Source organism: Hippoglossus stenolepis, chromosome 20 (genome assembly GCF_022539355.2).
Source record: "Hippoglossus stenolepis isolate QCI-W04-F060 chromosome 20, HSTE1.2, whole genome shotgun sequence".
In the NCBI taxonomy this organism is placed as follows: Eukaryota; Metazoa; Chordata; class Actinopteri; order Pleuronectiformes; family Pleuronectidae; genus Hippoglossus; species Hippoglossus stenolepis.
In genome coordinates, this window is record NC_061502.1 from 18,231,996 (window position 1) to 18,244,501 (window position 12,506).

Consider the following 12,506-nt stretch of genomic DNA (forward strand, 5'->3'; position numbering starts at 1 on the left):
TTGACCTTTAGAAAACGGACGTGCATTTATTTCCATATTCTTTCACTTATGCGAGTCAGTTTTCATTCAAACACTGAACGTCATCTAGCTTCTGTCCCTGAATTGTGAGAATTCATTTAGTAAAATGATTATTGGTGTAATTTATATTTATTTGCGATCAATATTTTCACAGGTTTTTTTGACATTTTATAGACCAATTTATTTAACTGAGGAAAACAGAGTGAATCATGGGAGTTTAGTGGTTTTGTCCAAGGACACTAACATGTGGACGAGCTGGGGATGGAACCACCAGCGCTGTGATTATGGGACAAACTTCTCAACCTGTTTGGATTTAAGCTGTGTCAGTGTTTTCTTGTTTGTTTGTTCTTTATGACTTTGCTTTAATTCTCTTAATATGAAAACTACATCTTCAGTTAATATCTCTCTCAAATTTTTTGCTTTGATTATCCCGACCGATTGTCCTGTAGTTAAAAAGTAGAAGGAGTGTTTTTGTCGGTTTTTCATCGAGCTGCTGGTAGTGGAGCTCCCTAAATGAAAAGATATACAAATAAATAAATGAAACCACAGAGAAATATCTATTTTTTATGTAGGAGAGAAAACGGGCAGAAGTTTGATGTTTCCTCCAAGTCTCCAGAGCCGTTAGCTTTAGTGGTCGACTGTGGCTGAACTCCCCTAAAGACAAGGAAACGTTTACTCACTTGAAAACCTGGAAAAAACTCTGGAAAAGGACATTTTTACTTTTCAAAACCTAAAGAATCATTTAAAGATTGAGATTAAATATAGAAAAATGTCTTTGGTGAACTGCTGGTAATTGTAGAAACGTGATGTAAATATTGCCGATGTGACAGTTTGGTGTGAACCTGAATGTTACAGGTGAGTCTCCATCACTCCTCCTGTGTGTAGTGACACATTTCATGCAAATAAAATACACTTGTAGGAAGGTGTTCAGCTTCATATGAGGTACTTTCCATTTCCTTGACTCCTTTTTTCTTTCTCCTGCTCCGACTGTTCAGACTGTCTGTTTGATGGATTGTCTCTATTCCCTCCTTTACTTCCTCTGTCTACTCCACACGTCATACTTCAGGAAATAATTGAAAATGCCTATTACAGCTCATGCACACACGCTGCTTTTTCCACTTTCTTTGAGGGACTTCTTTTCCTTTGGTTTTTCCACTTTCTGCATTTCCATATTCATGTTTTTGATTTTATTTTAGACAGTAATGCTCAACCCACTTAAAACCATTCCAATAATAGCAGAGAAAGCAACAGCCGGAAATATTTATTCTGATCTTTCATAGACCAACTGTATATAACAGCTGTAAAAATAAATAAATATAAGTTTAAAGTCCGTCTCCAGCAGTGAGAAGTGATGGGAAACATCATTTTCAGTCGATTATTTCAAACCAAAGTTGAGGGGCCATCCTGTATAAAGTATAAAACTTCACGTTTAAAAACAACAACATGATTGAGAAGAACAAGAGACAATAAGTTAAGAAATAATTAATTCTGTGTTTTGATGCCTTGTTTGTTGTTGTTAATTTCTGCTGTGACTCAGAATCAGATCCTCAAACCAACAACGTCTCATTCACCATATTGTTGAATCCGCAGAGCAAAGACACCCTCGACTTGTAATGTGCCTTCATTCATCTCCCTCCGGCTCGTGTTAGTGTTCAATTACCTCCAAACAGTTTGTCTTCATTGTGCTTGAGAAGATTTAAAGGATGGGAGGAGAGGGAGAGAATGAGAGAGAGAGAGAGAGAGAGGGGGGTGACGTTGAGTGAGTGATGAGAAAGAGGAAACAAGGAGAGAAGTGTTTACAGATGCAATGAGCGAGTAAAGTGATGTTGGAAGATATTCGCCTTCGGGGGCTTTTTACAAGAAAGATTTAGAGGCAGGACGGTTTTCGGGAAAGTAAGTAAAGAGACTTGGAGCTGGAACGAGACTCTCAGGACACTTGTTAGACGCTAAAGGTTTTCAGGATGACAACAGAACTGGAGACAATATGCTTTCAACACAACTTCAAGACACAAAGAACTTGGATAATTTAAAAGATGACGGAACAAAGACTTTAAATAAATGATGTCTTAGTTCAAATATGAAAACTCGACATCAGCCCCTGCAGCTGTAAGTAAAACTATTCACATCCTCAGATCCATTGGATCGACGGTGGTTTGTTCACCACAGCAGCTTTTTGCTGGGTGTAATGGAAGGTTCATGTATAAAGAACGTACTCAAGTTACCGTCTACAGCGAATATCAGGGATAACGTGGAGATGACATTTCCCCCGCGGACTGTCTGCCCTCCACGGACACTGTTTCCCTCCGATCAGCACATCCAGACCTGATCACTTTACATAGGGCTGTGCTGTAACTACTGTAACCACACACACACACACACACGCACACGCACACGCACGGTAGCTGGACTCGGGTCAGAAGCAGATCTGCTGGAGTCTGCTGCCCATCATCGCTGCATTGATTTCCCTTCTCCTGCGTCAGGCTGTCTTGTCAACAGACTCCTCTGAGCATGGAAGATGAATTATTCACAGGACAGCTCTGCCAGGATCTGTAAATAAATACTTAACTAATATTGGCCCCAACAACCCACAGGTCTCCGCTTACTGTGATGGGGGGGGGGGCGAAACAGAAGAGAACATAATGAAATCCGCCCTGAATATAATTTTTCATTCGTCCACGTTGGGATCTGTCAAGTGTTTAATGATCTCAAACCGCAGCAGTATTCCCTCACCTCACATTATGTTCACAGCTGGAGCCTGGGAGGTGTTTGATCTGACAGATGTTTAATTCATTCATTAAATCAGAACCGGTGGCAATAATCATAAATTGTATGTTTTTGTTGTAAAACTTGATGTGATTTACTTTTGTAAACTAAACTACAAAAAGTAGAAATGACCCGACGTATAATTTTATTGGAGGCACGTAGAAAATGTGACATTTATTTAGTACAGTGGTTTTCACTACACATCAAACTTGTTAGAAACACTTGAACAAACTTCAATGTGATAAGAACTATGTCAAATGAGAGAAACCATCTTGAATGAGTGCTTCAACATTTAGTTTGGTCCAACAACTAACATGGAGGAGGAAGGGTTTATGCCCTATACTGGAGCCAACCACCAGGGGGCGACAAATACTATTTTGCTCCACTTGTTGGGAGCTGTTTTGTCGTCCGTCTTTATTCACAGTCTATGGTTTGAACTTTGAACTTTTGAAGCCACAAAGTGAAAACTGTGACAGAAATAAATGACGAGTGTGATGTGGGTCGATTCTGTGGTTTTAATTAATTAATGTCACTTATTTCACCAGGAAACCCCCTGCTGTATTTCCTCCTTCGGTTGGACAAAAAGCTAAATGAATCAGCCGTAGCTCTAATTCCTCTGAGTAGCTCTCATTCCACTAATGGACACTGTGTGAAATGCATCTGTGGTTTATTTTTAGAAGGGTCTACAGTAAAACACTCCCAGGGGCTGATGGTGCGTCTCACCTGTAAATACATCTGCAGCAAACCACAGGATGGAATCAGACCTGAAGTACAGTGAGAGCGTGTCACGTCTTATCATAACAGCACCCTGATGTTAAAATGGCATCGTGCGTATATATATATTTATGTCAGCGCCTCATTTTCAGACCTTTTTCACCCAAAACCACTTCTCCTTTCTTTCAGTCATGTCTACAATCAGTCAACTGTCCCAATTCCTCTCCCTTGGCCCCTTCCCCGAGATATGAAGTGTCCTTTTTCCGTTATTACACAATGACAATATCAACAACCGATATCAACAGTGACACGTCTGACGGGGCAGATTGATCTATTGATCGATACCCAGTCAGTCAGCGTGTTCACATCGGTGATTTCAAAGTAACGTTGGTTATAACGTGAGCAGGTGAAGTTCGATTCTCACGTGTGTCCAGATTTTTCCTGAAACGCTTGCCACAGCGATTCAGTTTTTTATTTTGCTGCTGGATGAAAACAAGATGTTCTGCTGGGTTCCACCTGTTTTTCATACTAACATTTATGAGCATGTAGATTCTCCCCCAAGGCCCAGTGGTCGAGCTGGTGGGTGAACTGGGACAGAGCCGAAATGATTTCAACCACCTGAAGCATCAAAACCTTTTAGTTCTGCTACATCGAGTTTTATGTACATGATTCAGTTTGTTTTGTTAAAATTATACGATTCGTGTTTGGGATCCCGCCTCTCTATGAAACCCCGAGTACGTTTTAATGGAATGGGCTAAATGAAGGAGTGAGATTGTTTTAATTTAACAAGGGGGTGGTCATGTTACCAGGTTTAATCCTCGGCCGTGAGGCGGCAGGTCTTAACCCTGATTTGCGACTGTCTCTTATTTTTTACGAGCTTTTGATTAAAACATCTGCCATGTGGCGTAATGAGGTTTGTAATAAGATCCGGCGCCATGACACCGGGATCAGAGCTTTTCCTCCGTTTCCTGTGTCGGTGTTTGATCTCTGAGCCGAAGCTTCTTCCTGCCTCCGTGTGGATTGACAGAGGAACAGGAGTCGGTGTCGTTCCCTCCGTTTGCTCAGCGTGTCGGGTTCTGTCACTTTATCATGTAACCTGGGGGCCACTTTAGAGAAGCTGCACAGAAATCCTCCGTAATTTACTCGCAGCAGACTCTATTCAGTTTGTTTCAGGGTCCACATGTACGTATCTGCGACTATCAATTATTTTCACGACAGATTAATCTGTTTGTCTTTATCATAAGTGTCTCAAGTTATCATTTCTACTTGATAAATGAAACAGGCGCTGTGTAAACCCCAATAAGGCGTTGTACCCAGCAGGCCGCTCAGAACCGGCCTCTGCGAAGGTTTAGACTCGAACTCGTCAGGTTGTCACTCATCAGAAGTCGACACATGATTGGGAATAATTGTCTCTCTTGGAGGCGTGTTTCACAAACCGTTCTTTTGTTGGCCTTTGATCGTTCAGCTCCAAAAGTTGGTTTCCCCTCCTGTGAGTCAAGTCTCAGTGTTTTCGATTGAAGGATGTTTTCATTGCTTCCAGTGCAGCCGTAAACATCGGCCACACGACGGCTCGCTGTGCAGCGGCTGAATCAAAGGTCTCACTTTTAGATCTCAAGTATTCTCCCCTCGTTACAGCCACACTGGAGGACTGCAGTGTCGCGCTCACTGCTCTGCTTCTGCACATGTCAACACGTGAATACACATACAGACCCCACATGAAGCTACACACATGGAGCTACACACATGAAGCTACACACATGGAGCTACACACATGGAGCTACACACAGCCCCTCCTGGGTCACGTATGGAGCCGACGGCAGAGAGTGACATGGCTGCACTCCGGCCTCCTGCAGAGATTTAACGAAGCTCGGTCAAACCAGAAAGCATCAGGATCACAAACTTCTTTCAACTTAAAAACAAAAGAGAAAGAAAGTCAAATATTTGTTTTTATTACTCATCATTAAAAAAAAAGCTTTTTCCTGATTTCTTTACTTATGAAACTGAGAAACAAGAACCAGTCAGAGGATGTTGTTGCTAAATTGGTTTTCCCTGTTGCCATACATGAAAAATTAATAAATTAATAAACATGTACTGACAAAGCATCAGTGCCGATTGATGTCAAACTGAATCCAGTGTCAGTTAAATGATGAAAAAGGGCATCGCTCTGCCTGAAGAAAATAATAAAGAAAACCGTGAAGATATTTTTGATATTTTCATGAAATCCCTGAATCTGTGTTTTCCTGCCGGTGTGTGTTTAATACGTGAAAGCTGTCTGTCTGTCTGTCACGTGTCGAGCTGTCAACCCGTCTGTCTCTCTGCTGTGGTGTCAGGGAGCCGAAATAGAAGAGCGAGTAAATGAGGAGGGGGAGGGAGAGAGGGAGCGGTAATAGCTCCTGGGCATTGTTTCCACATTTGACCACTGCAGGGGAGATTTGTGACATCCAGCATATTGATCCGTGCATTGACCCCGCACACGCACGTGCACATGCACATGCACGCACATCCAAGCTGGTAGAGTACAACATGATCCCATCACCACGCTCACCATCAAACCTGCTTCCCTCCTTTATGACCAATCTTCACCTTTCACATTCTCTCTTCATGCAATTTACAATCTTTTTGTCAGAAGCAGCGTTTAAAGTGACGTGCAAAACTATCTGTGCACCAACTTTATATCATAACTTGAAGTCATCTTTATAGTTCAGATTGTACAGAAGACAATGGGACGAGGATTTTCCCTTTTCAGGATTATGTTAATTATTTTCAATTAAATCCAGGATTTAAAATGTAGTTAAAATGCAATTTAATTTATTTAATCTTCTTTATTTCAGTTGATCATTCTGACAGTTATTTTTTCAATGAATAGATAATTGCTTTGTCTCTAATACGTGAAAATAAATAATACATTTTACTTTTCCAGAGCCTTAAATAAATGTTATCATATTTTATTAAGAACGAGTTCCTTATATCCCAAAGATATTTAGCATTAGTCCTAATATTTGATAAGCTTGGATGAATATTTGCCTTTTTTTTAAAATTTCCTTTCAGGGAATCAACCAATTTATCAAGTTGACATTAAACTCGTGTAGAATTATAAAACAGCTTTTTCCTCAAACAGTATTTTATCATTTGCTTTTTTCTGATTGTCTTCATTTTCATTGATTTCTTAGAAGTAATAATTCTACTGGTCTTATTTGCCTTTTACATCGTGCACGTTTCGTCCCTCTAGGAGCAAAGATGGATAAACAGTGATGAATCCACGAGATGATGCAGTGACACTGTGTCCGCGGAGAAAACCACATGATTGTTATTATCACACCTGATCTCCAACCGGCTTATGAATGGTGAGAGTGTGTAATGCGAGTAAGTGGGAGTCACCTGACTCTGCAGCGCGGCTCCGCATCGACCGAACTGTCACGGAGGAATTCAGACCTCTCGTACATTTGATATGCAGATGTCAGGATCCATGCTGACTGTCGCTCTTCCTCGCTCGCCTTCCTCTCTGCTCTGGCGAAGAGCGGCCTCGCGTATTAAGGACGTGTCGATAAAGAGCTCTCCCGTTACACCCACACCCATCTTTAACCTTGCTGCTGATCTGTGTTTGTGTGCGTCTGCCCTCTGTCACAGCTCCTCTATTATTTACCACGTGTCTCTGTCTGGGAAAAGGCTTGTGTGTGAGGCCCAGCAATCGCCTTTAGGTAAACAACCAATGACACGGTCGACCCTCACACACACACACACACACACAGACACACACACACACACACCTCTAACGTTCTAACCCCGTCCCTCCTCTGACCACATCTCATTTCCGATCAATATGTTTTAAGCGGAGCCTCAAAACAAACTTTGCTCGTTGGCCTGGTGTGTGTTTGTCCTTTTTTTTTCTTTTACGGGGGAGATGCAGGTTTCATTTTCAGTGCAGGTCCATGATGCCCTCTGTGCTGTCTGCAGGCGACAGTGAGAGAGATCCATCATCCCTATCTCCGACACCTCAGCCTCCTAACTGCACGTTAGCTGCTCTCAGATCGGACTGAAGCGTGAGGCTTCACACGGTTAACGTTACAATGGAAAAGCACTTTTGAAGCTACTTATTGGGAATTTGCATGTTCTACCTGTGTTTGTCAGGATACTCTGGCTTCCTCCCACAGATTGGGGGTTAGTAAAAAGTTAGTCTGACTCTAAAGTGACTGGAAGTGTGAATGTGAGTCTCAGTTTGTGTATGTTGGCCTTTGCTATAAGCTGGTGAACCGGTCCAGGATGCACTCCGCCTCTCGCCCAGTGTCGATCGGCTGCAGCCGCCCTGTGACCTTTAAATGATAAACATCACAAATGATGGATGGAAGAGAATCTTAATACCTAAATAATATAATACATCTTTCTGCAGTGTCAAACAAACATGCACAAATATTACATTTACTTATTTTGCATCCCTGTTTATGGGAGTAAAGACTTTCAGAGTCACTGGATCAGACTCATACTGAAGAAAACCTTCAAACGTGATGATTTTCAGGTTCTAAACTCTTTTCTGTTTCCCTCGTGTCTAAGAAAGAAAATCACATTATCAGAAATAATTGTCGGCTGGAATTTATGTCACTGAAATGATGTTTGATGTTAACTCTTCCACCTCCTATAGTGTTTTCTCTTCTTCTGAGATTTGAGAGCATGTGTTTTTTTTCTGTGTTTCTGTCGCTGTCACATTTCATGAAGAGAATCTATAAGGTAGAAAAGCAGTGGAGGTATAAAGACGTTATTAATATTAAAAATGACATTTTCCCGCTGGTGTATATGAGCGATCGTTGGCTCCTCAGGTTCAGAATAAAGTGACATGACAACCCAAAGGCTTCAGAATCCAGGACACAACTTCAGATTCTCTTTCCATGGGATATATACATTTCATTCAGGCCTGTGGATACATCATAAGTTGTGCCTCCATGCTGTGTTATCTGCTTTAAACTACAGATAGGGGCTTAAAAAAAGATTCAGACTGGTTACGTCACAGAACACGAGACGCAAATAATCTGATCTTGACTCATTTAGCTGCTTTTGGACAAAGCTGTGACTCACGTTGAACTTTCGAGGGGAAACCAAAGAACAAATAGGCTGAAGCTTTTGCACATCACTTCATTTGACTGGATGTTTGTTCCTCTTTCAACCATGAACTTAAAATTGAATTTATTCCTTCAGTTTACTTTCACGTTGAAATAAAGCCTTATAGCTTTAAAAATAGCTGATGGAGTTGAGGGTTTTCCAAAGTGCTTTATGCTCCGTTTTCTGTGAAATTACTCCAGTCCCTCCAATTTCTTGCTATTTAGACCAGAGAGCAGCTCAGAAAAAACCACTGAGAATAACAATCACACTGGAGCAGGCCATGTGTTTTCTATTGCACATCACCGAACACACCACATGTTAACTGGAATGGCTCTCAGGTCAGTGCAGGGCCCAACTGTCTCCTCATAAAACTGCATTGAATTCACCAAAAACCAGACTTTTTGTTTGGATCAGCACCAAATATCAGTCCCCTACGCACGTCTGATTATTTCCATTCTGATCCAGCCTGATGTGTGAAGGGTGTTAGCAGCTGGTCATCGTAATGTCAAGTCATCGTTGTAGTGCAAACACATCTATGAGCGATCAACACGTTGACGCTGAAGAATACTCTGACACGTCCTCTAAGTCCTTTGACACTTAACTTCCTGTTACTTGCTATGTGCCTCTCCCTGATATATTCAGGGTCAATGCATTAACATCTTAGCAAATGCATAATCAACACAATACCCTTAATTTCTATTTTATATCTAAAAACAAGTCCTTTTTCAGTGTGGGTGTGTATTAGTATAAATTTGCTACGTGGGTCCTGAATTTACTTTATTTAGTTTCTTTGTGAACAAGATCACACAAACACAACTGAGTCAATTTCCACGGCACTTAGTGAAGGATGTGATGCGGGTCAGAAAAGAACCCATTCGATTTTTGAGCACTCAGGATTTCACTTTCTTTGACATTTTGAGATACGGTGTTTTGCTAAATTTTCCGTTTTCCCTGAGAGTAATTCATGGCTCCTGATGGACTAACTTAAAGGAAGCTGATACCTATGAGTGTGTGCAGTTTGTTACTCTTCTGGGCCGAGGTATTCACTCGTCTACTCTTTTCTCTTCTCCGTTTCCTTTGCGTTCTTTGTTGTGTTAGTTCTGGGATGTGTTGCATCATTAGCCGACGCCTGATCCGTCAGCTTCAACAGTATTTGTGTCGTCTCTTATATCAACTGAATTAAAAACATCACCCAGAGTTTTGACTTTTTGATTTGCAGTTTTATTAAACAGGGCAGTAGCAAGAGCGAGGCGTTGAACTTTCGTCCAAATCCGAAAGCATCCTTTTGTTGGTTGATTACATTGCGAAGCGCAGAGCAGATTATTCAAATGGCATCGATCCCTGTACCGAACCAGAGTTTAAAATCATCTCCGTGAACTTTCAGCTCTCGTCATACCGAGGTTGTGAGTCGTCGGAGTCTTCCTGCACTTCAGCTCTGTGACTGAGGAAAGGAAGTAAGAGAAAAGTTTAACTTCACCATTTCATGTAAATGTAAACATTTGGTCAAACAATTGGTCTTCTTAAAAATCCACGGTTTGCTCAACACCTCTATTCTTGCAAGGATAATAAAAAATTCATTATTCGTTATTCATCTTGAGCTAATTCAAGTGTCTAACATCCATCATGAGTCTTTATTATGGTCACAATTGGACCAAACTTATCATGGTTTTGATCTCAGTAAAAAAAAAAGCTACAACTCTATATGATAAACTTTAATAACAGGATCACTAATAATAATAACAATTCTAAAAAGACACTTTCCAGGATTAATAAAACAGAAATCAGATAATATCTATAAATATACAATACACCTCATGACAACACATCATAATAAAACATTAAAGGCAGGTCTGGGTTTGGCATTTCACTACTAACAACAGTTATTAGAATATAATAATTACCTTCCAGCCCTCTTCTGGTTTCTGTAGTCTAAACAGAAAATGAGAAAAAAATAGCATCAACACAGTTTTAAACATATATAAACAATATATAAACATGTACCCCAACAAAACGGATTATTAAATAAATCATAATCAAACCCAATTGTAATAATGTAAAATATGTGTTCATAGGACAGGTTATAATCAAGAACTCTGATGTTACAGCTTTATTTGAGATTCCGTTGGCTGCAGGAAAAAATATCAGTGGAGACAAAATTCTGGAAGAGTGTTCTGTCATATTAATGCAAGAAAACTCACGGGACCAGATTATATAAAATATACATTTCTCCCTCATGCTTTCTTACAGCATCTGTTCCCCACGCAGAATGAGTGATGCACAGAGCTGAGATGTAAGGTCAACTACCCACAGGCCCAAGGTTCACAGCCTAATTTTCTTACTCAAGAAACCTTCAGCACAAACCTGTGCAGATAGCACTAAGTGGAAAACTGCTTTGCAATAAATCCAGATTAAGTCTTTCAGCTGCGATTTACCTTTCCATGCTTGCTTTGCACCTCTATACATGGCTCTAAGATGCCCGAAAAAAGCCTCCCCGGGTTCGGCCATGAGCACGGCCAGCGACAGCACCAGAAAGATCATGAAGTACTTCATCCTGGAAAACAAAGACCCTCAGTTACAGCAGGTCGTGTGGATCCAGGGCTTTAGATTTACTCGTGAGGGTGAAACTTTGACGTCTTACCTCACGATAGATCGACGGGAGAGAGCTGAGAGGCACAGGTGATGTGAAACTGAGGCGTAGGGTTGTGGGCTACCTGTCTTCTAACAGGGGCAGTAGTTAATCCAGTTGCTCAGCCTGCGTTAAGTATTTGGCAATTTTGCGTTTTCTAAATTGTGAAATATGTTGCGCAGGCGGAGGTTGTTGATATAATCTCTACTTCTTACTTAACTTCTACAAACCCAACTTCCACTTTCACAAATACATGTGAAGAAACTGTACATAGTGGTTTTTAAAATGTCATGTCTTGAGTAATACACAAATACAAACGCAGACGGTTTCAGCCATTTAACTTTTAATCTGTCATTGCCCTTTCTTCGCAAATTCAACCCATGTGATGAAATGTGCTATGTACAAATTGTGGATTTGATAGAATTATGACAACAAAAACCTTAATACAGTTTCTCTTCATTAGTTCTTGCATGTTCTCTGCGGGGTCTTAAATAGTCTCAAATTCATTAAGCTGAATTTTTCGTAAGCTTAATGAAAAGTCGTAAATACGTAAAAGTTTTTAAATATGTCCAGGTAGGTCTTTTAATGTCTCAAGAGGATATATGTGGTGGCGTGCTTGGTTTGTAATGTCTGTGTGTGTTGATGTTCCTTCACATCTGTCGTAGTTGAGCTTACGTCTTAAATTTCACTCATTTTGGTCTTAAAGAGTTTAAACTGGTTGAAACCTGCACAGAAAACCTAGTTGGGGATTTAAATTAGCAGCGAGTGAGGTGTCACTACTCTGATGCTCTTGGTGTAAACTGAAAACAAAAATACAGATTATGTTTTACGGTAAAAACCAGCTCCCACTTATTCACCAAAGTTTGACGAAAGCATGTTTTTGGAAGATTCATTTATGAAAGAACTCTGACATTGTGTGATACTTTTATGTGCCAAAGCATAAGAATAAACCTGAGTGTGTCTGAGGAGCCTGAGTGAAGCCTAACGAAGCAGTGAGTGTGATACTTGCTGACGTGTTGGGGAAGTTTGCAGATCGTAATTTTGATGCCAAGTCACCGGTGTTGGGTAAGATCAACTATCAGCGATCAGCACATTGATGCTGAAGCTTTCGACACCTCGTCTCTCTTGTTTTCTCTTGTTTTAACTGTATTTGTAACCCTGTACATTTAGTATGAATACAGTTAAGACAAATAACTAAATGCTTAACTTTAATTCCAAATGCATTAGAGCGGTAGACGTTGAGTTCAGTAAACGTCAGTGGCCTCCACACTCAGATGTGATAGAACAGGCAGCA

General features: G+C 40.7%; 1 protein-coding gene across 1 annotated transcript in view; it reads left to right on the forward strand.

Moving 5' to 3' along the window:
* Positions 1–12,506, forward strand: part of LOC118099670 (exostosin-1) — a 149,141-nt gene that overhangs the window by 61,220 nt on the left and 75,415 nt on the right. The gene's annotated exons all lie outside the window — the stretch shown is intronic.